The sequence below is a fragment of the Brassica napus genome, chromosome C7 (genome assembly GCF_020379485.1).
Source record: "Brassica napus cultivar Da-Ae chromosome C7, Da-Ae, whole genome shotgun sequence".
NCBI classification, from domain to species: Eukaryota; Viridiplantae; Streptophyta; class Magnoliopsida; order Brassicales; family Brassicaceae; genus Brassica; species Brassica napus.
Window position 1 is genome coordinate 24428961 of NC_063450.1, and position 13488 is coordinate 24442448.

The 13488-nt window shown below is 38.3% G+C and overlaps 2 long non-coding RNA genes across 3 annotated transcripts; one reads left to right on the forward strand and one right to left on the reverse strand.

Moving 5' to 3' along the window:
• Positions 1-2304: 2304 nt before the first annotated feature.
• On the forward strand, positions 2305-8165 carry LOC106371028. Of its 2 annotated transcripts, XR_001274418.3 has the most exons (5): positions 2305-3558; positions 3697-3941; positions 7394-7472; positions 7606-7726; positions 7821-8165. It is a non-coding gene; the product is annotated as an uncharacterized LOC106371028 (long non-coding RNA). The 2 variants fall into 2 exon arrangements; XR_001274417.3 differs by lacking the exons at positions 2305-3558; positions 3697-3941 and adding an exon at positions 4886-7268.
• A 3453-nt stretch (positions 8166-11618) lies between these two features.
• LOC125589957 lies at positions 11619-13352 on the reverse strand. Its single transcript, XR_007326127.1, has 2 exons — positions 11924-13352; positions 11619-11844 (listed from the first exon to the last, which is right to left on the reverse strand). It is a non-coding gene; the product is annotated as an uncharacterized LOC125589957 (long non-coding RNA).
• Positions 13353-13488: the final 136 nt, after the last annotated feature.

Below are 13488 nucleotides of genomic sequence, written 5' to 3' on the forward strand. Positions count from 1 at the left end.
ATTGAAACGTCGAAAGTCAAATAGATGATGTCAGATACGATTAACAGAATTATGTGCATGACGGAAGAGCATAATACATATATTCAAGATATTTGTAAAGGTTCGCATTTACAGATTTATATCTCAGAACAAATTGATGATGACTAGTGAGCTATGGTCTTTTAATTTCTATATAAGTTTGGTGTTTTAATTTTTATTAAAACACATATCCAAATGAACATTAGTTTTTAATGAGAATACAAAAGGCTTATGTATATTTAATACAAATAGTGATTTCTCAATTTTTATGTTTACATTGTAAATACAAATAAAATTTCTCAGTTAAAAATAGGATTCTTTGTTTCAAATACACAAAAACTCAGTATAACGAAATGCATACTACCATTTACATTTTCTGTATGATCTACCACAACCCCACCGCCTCACTGGTAATCCAGAGCAGCGCCCACAGACCTCGGATCTACACCCCGATAGCAGATCTGGACGAACCTTCAGCGGAGCTCCGACCACAACACCAAGCATGTCAATGGCAGGACGGAAGAAGACAAAACGGAGAAAATAATAAACGGGAGAAAGTTTCTGACGACCACATGTGCAGAAGGTGGCTGGTTTGGAAGATAAGAAAGAAGTTGGAGGTTTGAGGAGAGAGATAGTTTGATACTTCTTAAACTAGATTTTGTATCTTTTGGATATAAACTCAATATTCTAACATAATGGAAATCATTTGCATTAAAGTTCTATAAACTAACTATTTAACATAATATTATTCCTTTTCGTTGAGTAACCACAAATCTTAAGTTTGGGTAATATCGGTACGGTGGATGGTTCATAGGTCCCTACATCTCAATATAATAGATGCGGATGAGTTTGGATGAATAGTTTGGGTAAAATTCAACTCATGGAGACGCGGAACTTAAGAAGGCGAGAGGTTGTTTTGCATATAGAATTAGAGGTATTGAAAAAGACTATGAAAAGCATGCTCTAACATTCAACATGTCAAATTTTTTGGACAGATTGCAAAAACATGATTACAATGATAAAAGAATCCCAAGCTTGGCCAAGTTTTGCAACATAATTGGAGACGATACAGACTTTTCAGATATGCTTTTCGGACTTCAAGATTTTTCACATTCCAAGGGCCTAGAATGGAATTGTTGATTCTTTATCTAGGTATGCACGATCTTTTTTATAGAGAGCTTTATTACATTGGTTATTCTATTCCGGTTTGGTTACCCAGACCACTTCAAGTTGAATAATAGAATAACTATTTGTCGTAAAAAAAACAATAATCCTTTTCACACAATTTGGAAATGTAAACAATCTCACACTCTATATTGTTTAGACGCATTTTGCATGGGAGACTAAATGGACAATAATTGTTCAGGGCAGCAATTTGATGAAGGGATGTCAATAAAAAAGAAGGAGAAAGACATCTCAGAGGAAGAGTCCAGTTCATGCAAGGAATACTTCTGTCCAAAAAATTTCAAGCAAATGGAAGGCCAAAATAAAATATTCGGTCAATTATTTAAACAAGGACCAATATTTCGACTCGATTCATCTTTCACATAATCAAAATTTTCGCACGTTCTTTAATTGTATGATTCGAATATATGATTATTGGTCCCAATATCAAAATTCTTATTGGAAAATTAAAAGTAAGAATTGGAAACCCTTTGCACAGATATATAAAATAAAGCATGGCTAGTGTTGTTTATCAGGGAAAGAGCTAGAAAAAGAGAGTCAAATGTCCCCATGAGTTCCCTTTAACGCTTCATTGTTAATACTCTCTTTTCTTAGTCATTGTTAATACTCAAAAACCACATTTATTTTCTTAAACGTTTGGTCAGTTTTGTATGGCTGAAGGGCTGGGTACAATTACTCGTTACTTAGCTCGTATTCGTTACTTGGTTGATACTTGACTCATAAAGTCGAGTAATTATAATTAAATATTAATCAAAAATAATTTGTATAAGTAAAAAAATCATATATAAATAATTTGATGTTTGATTTAAAACTTTTAATATATAAATAAAATTTTATCATACTGATTTTTCTGAATTAATAAAATATAAACTAATAAATGTTCACAAAAAGATAGGTTCACATGTTCGGGCAAAACACCTAGTTATTAAATACTTGCAAATTATTTACAAGTAACAAGTAATGAAACAAGTCAAGTGCCCGGCTCGTATAAACCAAGCCGAGTACCAAGTATACCGAAAATACTAAGTATCCGGGTTGTGTACACCCCTATTTGTACGTAACACTGAAGTGTTTGGGGGGGGGGGGGGGGGGGGGGGAGAGGGGACTCTTGGTGCCATTATGGCCTTCCTAAGGTGGACGTTGCAAAGGTTTTATAGTTTTTTTAAAAGAAAAGGTTTTATAGTTTCTTTAAATTGCTAAATTCTCTTAGAGTTTCAAATTATTTCATGGATTTTAGATTTCAAATGGTGTTGTTTAACATATATTTACTATATATACTTCCTTTTCTTTTTATATTTAGTGCTCAACACTTTCTTAACTATATAGTTAGCATACACATAACCCATAACTGAAAGTGGATGAAATAACACCTGAAATAATCAAACCGAACCAAACTATGTTCATACGTTCAGGCAATTTGGAAAATAAAGTCTAAATTTCATTACAAAAAAATATTTATATTCTAAGTTTTATAAAATATAAAATAAATATTAGAATGCAACTAAATTTCATAAAACATAAAACAAAAGATTACAGTGTGGGAGTATATTCTAAACTTTGAGAACATCAACCAAATAGTAAAATATTTATTCTTGACTCCGTATAACACAGAAAAAACAACACAATATATAGTCTAAACATCGTAAAAGGTTTTATTGTGAATTAGTAATGTATTTTATGGGAAATTTAATTTCCTTTTTCTATCTTTTTAAAATTTTGACTATTAAAATATTATTTTAATATAATAAATTAAATTAAATTTTGTATATTCATAATTTGGAATAAGTCAAGTTAAATTATCTTAATTTTCTTGTACCTGAAAACCTAGTTCTCTATCTTTTATTTCTTAAAATGTAGTTATAAACTTTAAAATTGTGTTTGAGCAAAGGTTCATTAATGTTTCTACAGGAGGTCTGAGTTTCAATTCCCGGAGAAAAACGGAATTATGCGAATTAATGGAAAAATAGCATACAATAGATTTGCAGCATGTCGCAAAGAGTACCGTCGAGCATGGATCCGATAGAGCGGTTTAGGTGTTGCAGTCAGGCGTGAATTTTCATAAGGCAGGTAAAATTGTCGGCTGTAGAATCGTCTGTAATATTTCTCAGAGCTTGTAATAGCATATTATATCCGACGTTAAAAAAAAATAAAAAACTTTAAAATTGTGTTTAAGATCTATTTTGGAACTTTATAAATTTTTATTTAATCTCCAAGAAAAAAAACCAAAACTTCGGTTTCCACCTCTTAATACCAAAATTAAATTCGATTGCAGTCTAAAACCTCAACATACCGGCGACAGTGTGTAAACAGTCGGAGCCGTGGCGATGCATGCCGAAATTGGCTTATCCGTAGCAGGTATCTAACTCGCTTTTCTCTCTTCTCTCCTTTCGTCTTACTGTTTACCTTCTCCGCGACTACTAAGTATGATTGATCTGTGTACTGTTACATTGATTGTGATTTTGATCTCCTTTGAACTTATTGTTCTCTGGATAGTCTCTGGTAAAGTGAAGTGAAGTGTGTGGAGGGTTCTGAGGAAGATTTTGATGATTCCGATGATGCCATAGCTTCTCAGGTCAATTTTGAATGGAGTTTCTAGTGGTATGTGAACTTCTTTAATGTGGTTTCATTGTTGTAAACATTTTCGAAGGGGACTCTCGTTCATGGCTAGTGCCGTGTGGCTAACTTGACAAAGAATCTGGAGCAAGTTTCTGGTGATGTATTAAGCTGCAGATATAAAGGTTGGATCTTGATCAGTTGGAACAGTTTTGGACTAACGAAATGTAGTTTTTGTTATGAGGAGAGCATTGTTTGAACCGAAAATGGTGTGTTTGTCGGATTCATACAATGAAGAATTTAAGAAATAGATTTCTTAGATTCTTGAGGCTAAAGAGAAATCAACATAGAAATCAAATGGAAAAAGAACATCAAAAAGAATTTATTGATTAAAGATTATATTATATGTATGATTACAAGTGTCTTTAAATCTAAGAATCAATAAGCTCTTTGTATGAAGTGTTTAATATCCCAAATGGGAGAAGAGAGACCCTCAATCAAGAGAAATATCTCTTTATTTATACAATGATATGTGTAGGATTTTCTAGCCAAATGGGCATAGTACATTGTCTAATGGGCCTCGAGGGAGGATGTAAATCCACCCCCAACAGTAAGTCCCCCCAAGTTCGTTGAGAGAGATGGAATCGATCTCTGCGAAGTTTACGAATAGGGTTTATTAGACAATGAACTAGACACATTCATGCCTATGACGGTTTAGGCGAGTTTATTTCGAACTTGTGCCTAGTAAGAAGCGAGTTTGCTTTAAACTCGTGCTTAGCAAAAGACGAGTTTACTTGACTCATGCTAAGACAGAGGCGAGTTTACTGAGAGCTCGTGCCTAGTGGAAGGAGAGCTTCTGTAAACTTATGCCTAGCCAAAGATAAGTTTTTGTAAACTCGTGTCTAATAATAAGCGAGTCGACCGCAAACTCGTGCCTAATAAAAAGCAAGTTCAATTTAAACTCGTGCCTAAAATGCATGTTTACCGAACTATTGCCGACCCGAAGTCTCGTGTTGAGATTGTGTGTGTCGAGCAAGTTGTTGGCGTGTATGCTCGTCAGGCTATGATGACGTGAGAAAGCACCGGCCTGTGCTGTTTCCGATAAGCTCGTGGCTGAGAGCCATCTTTCGAAGCATGAGGACATATGGTGGTGGCAACTGCTTGTTGGCTCCGTTTTTCTCTTTGGCTCTGGTTAACAAAAAGCATGATCATGATTAGACCAATATAAACCAAAAGAAATGACCAACTGTTGCATAATTAATATGCAAGCTATCGAACTTGTTCTTGCTTAGTGCTCTCAAATGCATATGATGATATAATAATTGTCCACCAAGAGCAAACCAATCACAAGAATCATCTCATAAAAGTTATATGAGTGAGCAGCTTAGAGTGTTTAATAGTTTTAACCAAATTCACAATCTTTACCTTAACACTAATTTAAAAGTGATTAAAGTATGTGGTGATTTAGTAAAATAACTTATCTTTAGTGTGGAGAAGAAACAAACGTCCGAGGTTGTCAGAGGTTGTCGAACTTTGTTCGTATCTTGGTGAAGAAGATTCAAGACCTTGGTGCCGTCATATCTTCATTTCGAGTTGTGGCTTCTCGGGAAGTGGTAGCCGAGAAGGAAATAATGAATCAAACTCTCCTCATCCCTGTGACTGCAAGATTTTGGAGTTGGAAGATAATGCACCAGAGCTCGGGATGGAGCCTGAGAACATCGTCACTGATAGAGCCTAAGACGTTGCGCCTCCTTTTCACTTTGATGAGAAGCTTTTGTGACGTAGAGGCAAGAGCTTGATGAGATCGTGCAGAGATCATGGTGCGATTGGTTCCATTCCATCTGAGCTAGGAAACATGTTACGCCTCAGCTACTTGCAACTAAACCGAGAAAAGTCTTGATCTTCCCGTTACACCACTTATTGCCGAGAAGGACGTTCGTCGGGCTTCGATCATCATTGGGCTTGTTGGTTCAACGATCGTGTCTGATGCCTCTGGATGGATGGCTAGTTCTCGACCTCGGTGAGATCGGAGATCTCGAGTCAAACTGATGCTTTGTCTGAACGGAAAGCTCAAGCTCGATGCTCTCCACCAACGAGCTCTTCTTGGACATGAAGCTCGTGCCTTTGAAGATCTTTGGTCCGTTGATGAGCTTTCACTGTCAATGCGATGAACTGACCCACTCGCTGGATGTCAGGCGGAGGCTAGAATGGAGACCTTCACGACGTCAATGCTGCTCTTGTTCTTGTCTCTGCGGTTAGTCATGGTGATGAATCAAGGTCTTGAGGTCAGCTTGCCGTAATTGGCAAGAGCTTCTCAAACTTCTCATGAGACATCATCATGGCCCTTGGCATTAAAAAGCTTCTTGAGGCCCAAAGGCTCTCGCCATCTGGTCTCACATGATAAAGGAGGAAGCTTTCTTATGTAGCCTTGCTTGATGTCACCGAAGACCCACCGACGAGCCTGGAACCGAGCCGAATCTCTGAAACCACGAGCTGGAGGCACAGAGGGAGGAACCGAGCCGAATCTCCGCGTTGTATCTCGCCATCTGGTCTCACATGATAAAGGAGGAAGCTTTCTCATGGAGCCTTGCTTGATGTCACCGAAGACCCACCGACGAGCCTGGAACCGAGCAGAATCTCTGAAACCACGAACTGGAGGCACAGAGGGAGGAACCGAGCCGAATCTCCACGTTGTACGACCATCTCATTGTCGGTTGCAGTTGAGTGGAGCTCGACGGCTCTGAGGAAGCAACGACGGCCTCGTCCATTTACAAACTCGCCGGAGATTAGAAGTTGTCTGAATCTTGTCGGCTCAGGAATTGACCCACGACAGCCTCTGTTGCCTTTGTCGGAGCTCTATCTGGACGGTACGGCTACTGCAGGAGAAGCAGGCCGATCTCTCCTCCCGTCACATGCTGGTTTGTCGTCGGGACCATCGAACGGAACTCAACGGATCTCCGTTTTGACCGGCGACTCCGAAATCCGATAATAAATTTTTTTTTTTTTTAAATCGTTCCCAAGTTTGATATGCTATCAAGATTGTTCTCTTTGGCCCCCTCCTTCTAGCGCCAACTGTTTGAACCGAAAATGGTGTGTTTGTCGGATTCATACAATGAAGAATTTAAGAAGTAGATTTCTTAGATTCTTGAGGCTAAAGAGAAATCAACATAGAAATCAAATGGAAAAAGAACATCAAAAAGAATTTATTGATTAAAGATTATATTACATGTATGATTACAAGTGTCTATAAATCTAAGAATCAATAAGCTCTTTGTATGAAGTGTTTAATATCCCAAATGGGAGAAGAGAGACCCTTAATCAAGAGAAAGATCTCTTTATTTATACAATGATATGTGTAGGGTTTTCTATCCAAATGAGCCTAGTACATTGTCTAATGGGCCTCGAGGGGATGTAAATACACCCCAACAAGCAGGTAACCTTGGCTCGTCAGGATATCAACTCACTTGAGATTTGAATTGAGAGCATTGCAAAATTCGATTACTGGACTGGTGGTGAGTCCTGAGTTTTATTTTTGTTTCAAGGCATATATGAGCTGACGACCACTAGCTGTTTCTCTTGGATCGATTTGATCTTTTGCGTTTATGTGACATTTCCTTTTTATTCTTTTTGGATGCAGACTTTAATCGGACAGGAGCAGCTTCAACTTCCCTGTAAATCAGAAAGCTCGTAACTTGCTTGCAGATGTTGAAACCAAGGTGGTCTTTTCTTATTTGAGCAGTCACATCAGCTTGAAATTACTGTGCTTATTCACTTTAAGTCCAACGGGTTTAAAGGGCAAACTTCTTCTCTTTCTGTTTTACAGTATTTCGTGTCCAATCTTTTGCACAGGTGGTTGAAAAACTTTGCTGACTGCCTGCTTGAAGGCAATCTCACAGAGGGAGCGAGCAACCACGGTGAAAATAATCGGTATAGCTAAGGCCCATGACAAGTCGAGGCCATTGTTATCAAGGTTTGTTGATATTTCAAAGCAATCTTGTTCTGTATCTATCCCTCTTGTGAGTTTTGTGATATATAAAGACGTGACAAAGGAAATGTGAATGCAGGGTTGCTTTTAGCTAGCTGTTGTTGATTTGGGAGTTTCCTGATGGCAGTTGCCTTGCGGATGGATGTATCATGTATATATATAAACTGGTCTCTCTTATAATTTATTAGCTGGCTTGGTTTGTTTGTTCTTCCCCACGTGGGTCTTGTGATGTTTTGTTTTTACTTAGGAGGGTCTTCCGTGAGGAGTTTATTTATTGACATGGACATTTGCTTTGTTCGGATTTAGACTATGAACCAATTAAAACACAAAGTTGATGCGTGGGGAGAATTATGTTATATACACATGGGATGTAAAAGTGGGCAATACAAGCCAAGTGAAGAGAAATAATATGGTTTGAGAAACATGTTTAATTTTGTCAGTTTGATGAGATTTGAGATTAAGATTCAAGGAAAACATATTGGACTGGACCACTGAGACACTAAGATGACACAATTGTATTGCTTTTGGAGTGTGAATTGTCACGGGTTCGTCATGCTTTTGATTTTGGATTCTGCGTGCGAATCATAAGATGATACAGTTGTATTGTGGGACTGAATACCATAAATAAGAGCACAAAAACATTCTCTTAACAAACATTTTTTGCTCAAAAAAACCCAAACAACATTTAGTTATATGTAGCTAAAATTCATCAAAATAAACCATTATTGACGAATCGCGATGGTCCATACGCATCTAGCGCTTAAACCATTTAGATAGTCTTTTTTTTTAACACTAAAATATTCATCGTAATCAAATGGTGGGGTGCCTACGACATGCCACACCGAAACCAGAGTATAAAGTACAAAAGAAAGAAAAATAACATGAAAACAAAGACAGAAAGTAGAAGCCCGATACCCATAGGCATCATAACAGAGGGCAAGAAATAGTAAAATTCGGAAAAAACCAAAGCTGGTTATTGACCATGTCTCCCTTTTTCAGTAAGCACATGATTTAACCATTGAATACCCATAGGCTATATAGGATTGGGTTCGGTTGTCTTTCGTGGCACTTTCTTCAATGCGAATTGCATGCATATTCTTTGACGTATTGACATGAGAAAAATTCCAAGCCTCCAGATCATTCAGAAATTGTAAGATAGCTCTTGTGTTAGTCATCCAACTCTGGAAAACCATTCAGATTGAGAAAAACCTCTCTAGCACGGAAAAAAGACGGTTCAAAGATGACGTTTATCTGTCTTGTGCTTCTCATGCAATCCACTGCCTAGTATATAAACCAGAGTTCTGCTTCTCGTAGAGATGAGATCACAGAGTAGGATCTGCGGCTATGAAGCATTACCGATCCGTTGGATTGATGTAGGATCCATGAAGCTCCACTTGGTGTGTGAGCTATTTATCCACGAGGCACCTAAATTAATTTAATAGCATCCCGAGGAGGGCGCTTCCAGCCTAATGTTGACCCTCCATTAGGACCTGTCAAAGTAACATACTCTGTATCAGAGCAGTTTGTTGACTACCACATGTCTGCATCCTCCTTTGCACGAACTAAAACTGATGCAGATTCATATCTCATTTGTTCAAAGACTAGTGCATTTTGGGCCTTCCAAAGGTGCTATAAAATCCAGGGAAACGCTCTCAAAAGAGTGGCATTCTCTTTCTTGTATTGATAACCACAAGGTGGAACAAGTTCAAGAAAACAGACCCTGGCGAGAAACCATTTGCTGGAAAAGGAATTCCTGACGACGACCACGTATCGACTGTTGTGGCACACTGAAACAAAACATGACATATGCTTTTAGAGTCAGCTCCACACGCAACACAAACTGGGTCCACTGGGATGCACCTAGACCTTAAGCGCTCTTTAATCGCTAGAGCTCCTGACAACGCCTTCAAAGGAAGTGCTTTAGTTTTGCGGGACATTTGGTTTTCCAGATCGCTCTCCACAGCTGTTTCTCTATGGGTGGAGTGGTTACAGCTGGGGGTGATGATAGTTTTGCAATGTATCTAAGAAACGGCAACCAATCTGTGATGTATATCCATGTTTGGTAAAACCCTAAATCACCTTATCTGAATTTCTCGAGGATGGCTTAATGCTGAGAATTCTAACTGCATCTTCCTCAATAAAGGCATCTCTCACTCGCAAATCATTCCATCTCCTTGTGTTGTTATGCATTAGATTAGAAACCTTAAGAGTCAGATAAACAAAACTATCTTGGGGTTACATAGGGACCTTGGTATAGTGTCAAGGATCCAATTATCATGTCTGTGGCACCCCCGGTCGTAATTGACCGGAAATGACATGGTCGCTGTTCCCCGAAGGCCGACCCAAGGTTCTCGGATTCTTCCGATCACCTTAGACCAACATACCGAGAACACCGACGCTCCTATCGGATATCACTCTAGGCTTTTCAACCCGACAAGCAATACCCGATAGTTGGTTCGTCCCGGACAAAGACTATTAACTTATGAGAACTCGTAATTTATAAACATTATTTATACATTATTTATTTATTTTAAAACATCTTACAAACCGTTATAGTTTTAACCTACGGTATATCACCCAACAACGTTTTACAGTAAATGTACAACAAAAGATTCGTTGCAAGGACAACAAAAACTACCGCTGATTACGCCGTTCCTTCAAATCCAAAAGAGTAAGTCTCCCGCGTAACGGTTACCAGCACACACGAATGAGTCGTGAGTAATAACATACTCAGTGAATCTAGAATCATGACACATTAAATCATCAACACAAACAATCACAATAATAATAATGCATAAGTATGATCACTCAAGTACTAGTACATATTCCATCCTTATGAATCTCGTCCTATACATCACTTTATATCACCCGTCATGGGTTCATAATTTTATTTTTATATATAGGCATATGCTAAACCCGAAACCACAAAAGGCTAAGAGAAAATAATTAAAAATGATTAAAACTCATCTCCTCCGGATAATCGCTTTACAAACACCCGAAACTGGATCGTCACCCAGTACACGGCCCTAGTCTGCAATAACGTAACTCTGTGTCTTCGTACATCTTGATACGTCACGTGAACCACGTACGAACAAGAGACAGCTCTTCGTATTACGGGGATATTTAAGTAGTGTGTATTGACTAAAACTTCATATGATATTACTTCCATGAATTATTAACTATATGAATGCATATATAATTATTACTTGGGAACAAGTAATAAGTCACAGATGAACCTCCATGATCACTTAAGAACATTTCCTAAGAGTTCACATGAGTTTAAGGCTTCAAGAATTTTCAAGAATAATAAGACAACACTTAATCATTCGTGACTATTCACTGCAGCTAAATCATGCTACACTCATACATGATTTATTCATTCATCCAACTGTCTAGACTCACCTTGATACAAGTCTTGAAACCGAATTTAAGAAGGCCTGAAACCAGTGGCGGATGTAGGATTTATATTCGTTGGGGGCAAATAAAATATAAACTTAGAAAACAAGGTTAAAAGATAATTTTAGTAAGGGGCAAATCAAATATAAACATAGAAAACAAGACTAAAGTTCATACATGTTATAAAGAATTAGAAATTTTCATGGGGGCAAGTGCCACCAACTTGGCTCACCTACATCCCCCACTGCCTGAAACTGATCTCGAATGAGCTAAAACGATCCTGAGAATGGACAAGGTATTGAAGCCCAAAGAAAAGCCCAACCTTATGATCCGTTAGAAGCTTTTAGACTAGGGTTATAGACTCATATATATATGTTGTTAACAGTTCTGAAGTTGTAACTTTGGCTGCGCTTTCTAGCAGCCTCTCTTCTCATCTTTATGAATCATCAATACAACTCTTGAATCTCTTGCAGACAACCCAAAGTCTTTCACTTTCTGTTCTTTATATTTCAATAAAGCTCATTGAGCTATCTTAGTTTATGTTTCAATAAAACACAACTCTATCTAGTTCTCAAATGTTCACACAAGGTTCATGACAGTTAATAAGGTTCTCTGATCACCACATCCAAACCACTTCACTGCAGCTTACCAAAACAACTAGAAGGCTTGATCTTGGCTGAACACTCCTTTCAAGCTAAGCTCACAATCTGACTATCATCAAAACAGAAACAAAACTTGGTTCAGAACAGAGCAAGGCTGGTGATTTGATCTGATCAGCTTAATTACCTTTCTTCTTCCACACATCAACAACAACACAGCCTGGTTGAAGAAAACAACACCCAAAACTCTCTTGATTTTTCTCCACTGATTTTTCTCTTCTTTCTCTCTTGAATTCTCTAAAAATGCTCTCTGTTTTTTTTTTCTTTTGTTTCTCACGATAGGAGAGAAGAAAGTGGTGACTAATTATCTGATGGCTAAGTTGAGTTTCTTCAGTTTACACAAGTCTTGGTGAGAATAAGTCAGCTGGCTTCCTGGTTCATAATCATCCACTAAGCAGCTCAGTAATTTTTTCCTTTGAAGAAATCTCTCCCAACCACATGATTTAATTAAATTTTTTTTTTTAATCAAGCAAGCAACCAGACTGCTCACCCCTCCGCCGCTGCCTCTCTTGCTCACCCTTTAATTTTCGCTTCCTCTACTCAGCCTTTCATTGCCGTGATCCCTCTCGATATGTGTAGAAACACCGTAGCTGCTGAGATCGAGGAAAAACTCACCGGATCTGCTCCTCCTCACCTCCTCGATTCGATGCTTCAGTGGCAAGATCTACCGGCGTCTATGTCGTTGCCTTCGTTTCAAGTTATTTTTGGACAAGAGATCGTCTCTCCGCTACGTCGGCACGGCCCTCCGACGTCTTCCCTCTGCTCTCTCCCCTTCCGACAGCCGTTACTCTTCCGTCGCGTCGCATCGCATCGCTGAGCCCCACCATTCCGACACAGATTCTAGACTCCCTGACAAATGCTTTTGGTTGGGCTTGACCCATTTATGGGTTTGCGATGTCTTCTACCCAAGGCCACTAAAAAATCATGGCACAGTAAGATTTTATCTTTGCCGGATGATTATGAACTCGGGTCATTGATCCTTCTCCCAAGCATCTTGCTGGTCTACGATCTGTCATCTAGATTAAGTCTACAGGGTTCACCTAGCCAAAGTCGTGATGATGTACTTAGTTTTGATCCACGATTTCTTCAGCCTTCACAGGTCAGTAGAGATTTGATAGTCTCTGCTCTATTGCTCATGAGTACCACAGTAAAATTTAAGCAAATGAGGCATTTTTTTACAGCTATTACCTACTGTTCTGGAATCACTCACATTTTCTTGCCAGCTATTAACTTTCATCTTCGACAAAGGTCCTTTGGGAACTCAGTACGAGCTCATCCTCCACTCCTATCAGATACATAAACTTTATTTGAAGCTAAGGAGACTTTGTCATCATCAGTGTTGGTGTCTACCAACCGTTATCAAACCCTCTTTCTAGGATTTCCCGTCGTCGGTTCTTGTACCGACTTTAGCACTTTCTTCTAACATCAGTTTCAAGGTTTCAAATGAAGTATCTCTACGGGTTTCTTCACCCCTTTAACACTTCTATCTTTCATATTGCTGTAACTTTAGTTTATCTTCTAGCCGTCGAGTATACTTCCTGTTGTAATATTTAACTTTTAATTTAATATAAATTGTTGTTAAAAAAAATGATGTACCAGTGTTAAAAAAAAATGTTAAATTATTCCGTGGGACATTAACAGAAACAGAGCCAGGTTTAAAAAAGCAAGTACGTAAAACTCTCGTGATTTGTC